The sequence below is a fragment of the Triticum dicoccoides genome, chromosome 1B (genome assembly GCF_002162155.2).
Source record: "Triticum dicoccoides isolate Atlit2015 ecotype Zavitan chromosome 1B, WEW_v2.0, whole genome shotgun sequence".
Taxonomy (NCBI): Eukaryota; Viridiplantae; Streptophyta; class Magnoliopsida; order Poales; family Poaceae; genus Triticum; species Triticum dicoccoides.
In genome coordinates this window covers 558,843,129-558,847,672 of record NC_041381.1, presented here as the reverse complement: position 1 = coordinate 558,847,672, position 4,544 = coordinate 558,843,129, and positions in this window count along the sequence as shown.

The following is a 4,544-nucleotide window of genomic DNA, read 5'->3' as shown; positions in this document are numbered from 1 at the left end:
TTACTCAATGATGGTTTTGTGAGAGGGGTGATCGATCCCACTCTTTTTACTAAGAGGGACAAGGGTGATTTGATTCTATGCCAAATCTATGTAGATGACATCATTTTTGGTTCACCTAACATTCATTTGTGCAAGAAGTTTGCGGATTCCATGACCAAGAATTTTGAAATGTCACTCAATATGGATTTGAAGTTCTTTCTCGGATTTCAAATTAAACAATTTCAAGAAGGAATTTTCTTATCTCAAGCAAAGTACCTCAAGGATATTCTAGAAAAGTTTGGTATGTCTGACGCTAGTCCATGCAAGACACCCATGCCAACCAAAATCACTCTCACTGAAGACACAAATGGTACTCCTTTCGACCCATCTACTTACCGCTCTATGATTGGTTCATTGCTTTATCTTTGTGCATCTAGACCAGACATCATGTTCAGTGTATGCATGTGTGCTAGATTTCAAGCTTTCCCTAAGGAAAGTCATCATAAGGCGGTTAAGCATATTCTTAGATACCTTGTTCACACCCCAAAGTTGGGCCTCTGGTACCCCAAGGATGCTAAGTTTGATCTCATTGGGTACACGGATGCGGATTGGGCTGGAGACAAAGTGGATCGTAAGTCCATATCCGGTGGATGTCAGTTTCTTAGACGATCCTTGGTGAGTTGGTCCTCGAAGAAACAAAATTGTATTGCTCTCTCTACCGCAGAAGCTGAATACATTGTTGTCGCTAGTTGTGCAACTCAGTTGTTATGGATGAGGCAAACTTTGAAGGATTACGGTATCACCTATAGAAATGTGCCTCTTCTGTGTGATAATGAAAGTGCCATCAATATTGCTGAGAATCCCAAAGACCATCTCCGCAGCAAACACATTGATATTAGGTATCATTTCTTGAGAGATCATGTTGAAAAGGGTGATATTCACATTGATCACATTGGTACAGATTTTCAACTAGCAGATATCTTCACCAAACCTCTAGATGAAGCAAGGTTCTGTCGACTTAGGCGTGAACTTGGTATCTTGGAGCTTGACAACATTATGTGAAATCTAGTACCCAGTCATGCATGAATCTAATGTCTTGTCATGATGTAGGCATATACTTAGGGGGAGACATTCAATTCATGAATGTTCTCGCCCTACTCAATGCATAAAACGAACCAACACTCTCAAAGTATCCATTGGTCTAGACCTATGGTGCTTTAACATGATGGAGTAGTGACTATGCACTTAAAGTTCAAGTCTTTCTGTGTCATGTCATGTCTACTCAGACATTATGGCATTAGCCACCACTTGTAGTCTAGGGCTATGATTGAGTAAGGTAGGATCTGAGTTACTACATAAACAAGTTTTACTGTGAGAAAATTCCTTTTCCCCTCATCATGATCAGCACCTGCATTCTTGCCTCCTGTCCAAACTTCTGGCGTCGGACGTCCGTAGGTTCCGGACGTCCGTGTGGTATTTCACTGTCGGACGTCCGTATATTCTGCTCTGATTACATTCGTCCGGTCGTCCGGCCTCTCCGGACATCCATAAAATCCACCCTGGTTCCCTTATGTTGGCCTAGACAATGAAGCTCCAGACGTCCGGAAGACTCCGGACGTCCGTAAAAACCTTTCTGTTACAATCTGCCCGGTCGTCCGAAGCTGTCGGACATCCGTAGAATCAACTCTATTATCCTCTATTTGCTCATGGTCCAGGCTCCAATCGTCCGGCCTTTCCCAGACGTCCGGACGCATCTATGCCTCTGGTCGTCTGTAGACTCCGGACGTCCGTACGTTTCTACTGGGGTCTATATATACCGCGCCGTAGGTTTTGGTCAACCAACCCCATCCTCTCCACTTGGTTCGCCGCCGCCGCCGCTCTTGTCGAGCGTCCACTCCCCGCAGCCGCCCGCCGCCGTACCCCTCGCCGGGGTTTCTCCCAGCCGCGGATCTGCGACTCGCCGTCCGGCCCGTCCAGCCCGTTCCGCTCGGAGTTTCTCTCTCCATCCAGTCCGTCGACCCCCTGCTCCAGCACGTCGCTCGGCACCTCCGTGCTCTTCCTCGCAAGGTCACGATGCCTCGATCCAAGCACTCCACACGCAAGCAAGTCGCCGGAGGGCCGGCTCATCCGTCTCGTTGCGGTGGCTCCGACGACTCCCAGGAGGAAGATCGCCCTCAGAAACGTGCCGCTCGTCCTCCCAGCTCATCTAGTGATTCCTCTTCGGAGGGGTCAGATTTTGAGGATGAGCTTGAAGAGGTGGATCCATCCCCGATGATTGGCGTCCGCGTTGCTGCCCCCAAGCCCGGCACTCGTCGTCCAACCTTTCAACCTCCTCCTCCTCCGGTGCAACCCCACGGTGATGCCCGTCACATCTCCATTGAGCCTCCACTATCACTAGGCTGTCATGTTAAGCATTTCAACGAGGTCCCCAAATCTTCATATCTTAAATTGCTTCGTGATGTAGATCAATTTACTGTTGGTAGGGATTCTCAGGATAGTCGCTTTCGCACAAATGTCCAAGCCGACATCTTCACCACGATTGTCATCCCTAAAGGCTTGTCACTTCATGTTTGCATTGATCTGGAGCACATTCGCACTCATCCGGAGAAATATCCGGGAGCCATTGAGCTCATTGATTCGTCAAACCTAGCTGCCCCATTCGCCTTTCAACACGATTTTAACCATGCTGCCATCCATCAGTTTTATGCCACATGTTACTTTGCTCCTGATAACACTGTCACATGGATGACCTCCGACACTGCACTCACAGCATCTTATGCTGAGTTTGTCACCGCACTTGGATTTCCCGACACTGGGTTCAAAATCCACAAGGATGACCCCAACCATAAGCCCAAAGGCATTGCGGTCTGTGCGGATCTCCTTAGACCCATATCATCTTTGTCTAGCACTGAAAAACAAAAGGGTCTAAATCAAGTCTCCATTTGGCGTTTTCCATTCAATATCATTTATTAGTGTGTCATCTGCACCATTTATCCCAAGATGGGTGACAAGGGCTCCTGCAGCAGCTACTGCATTGATCTCATGCATCACCTCTTCACATCTCCTAAAGGGAAGATAAATGTTCCACACTTTCTCTGGCATGAGATCCGCCTTGCTAGCTTCCAGCACAAGCGGGCTTTCCCTCATGCACCTTTTATTCAGGCATTTATCGAGAGTGTAGCTCCCTTTCCCATTGCATGCACTCATATACATGAGCGATGGGTCATCCCACCTCACATGGCGGCTGACCATGTTCCTCCTCCTCCTGCTACTGCTAGTCGCACCGCCGCTAGTTTTCCTTCTCACGCTACCCATCCTCCTTCCAGTGATGCCCCCTTTGGGCGCATTGCTCGTTTTCTTGGGAAGGCTCATTCAGCCATGATGAAGATGTTCACCTACCATTGCTCCCAACACCATGATGTGGTCAGTCGCATGGTCACTTCCAAGAACGCTTTGAAGGCTCGTCTGAGAGACTCAGGCGTATATGATGTGAGTGACGATGAGCGTCTTCCTGCTGATCCCCCTTCTGATTTTGGTTTTACCTCCGGTCCTGAATGGGTTGATTTCTTCGATGAGGCTGGTGGCAGTGGTGTTCATGATGATGATGATGAGGATGATCTTTAATACTGTCATATCATTCCCCCTAGTTCTTGTCTTTGGATACTTGATGCCAAAGGGGGAGTAGGCTCCATATGCATTACTCTAGCTCATTATGTAATCGAACCTATGTTATGAGTAGTTTGTTGAACTATGTTATGAGTTGTTGAACTATGTTATGAGCTATGTTATAAGTTTGTTGGTTATGAGTTTGTTGAATCTAAGATTTGGTGAATCTATATGAAGTGTAACTCTTGATTATCGTGGCATCAGTTTGAGGGGGGGCCCTCATCATTTTTGTTTTTAGTAGTATCTGTGGTATCACTTTGAGGGGGAGCTCGCTCGCTACTTATTCTTATTATGGTTATTGAGCTCCACAACAAATACTTCCGATTACTATTATGAGTATGCATATGAGTTGTCATCAACTACCAAAACAGGGGAGATTGAAAGTGCAATCATGCCCTTAATCATATTTTGATGTGATGACAACACATATGCTCGGGACTAATCATGTTTATCAAGTATATCTCAGGATTATGTTCCAAAGACCGTGTGCATGGATCATGACTAGGGACAAAAGCATATAACTTAGGAATGGAGATACAAGATGTTGACTTCATTTATGGTTTGTTCTTGAGTATAGGGATCCCGCACTATTAAGAGGGGATCGATGGATCTGTGAAAAACTTGCTCAAAAGTTGCTATCTATATACCTTGCCTTCGGACGTCCAGTGTTCTACGGACGTCCGGTCCTTCCTGATTGCCCGGACGTCCGGACACTTCCGGACGTCCGACACTCCCACAACATAAACATTTTTACGGATGTCTGGAACCCTCCGGACGTCCGACACTTTCACATCAGAAGCATTCTTACGGATGTCCGGCCCCGCTCGGACGTCCGTATCCTGTACACTGGATTGTGTGTCATGCTTTTCACAGCGGCTGGTCGTCCGATGACTGTCGGA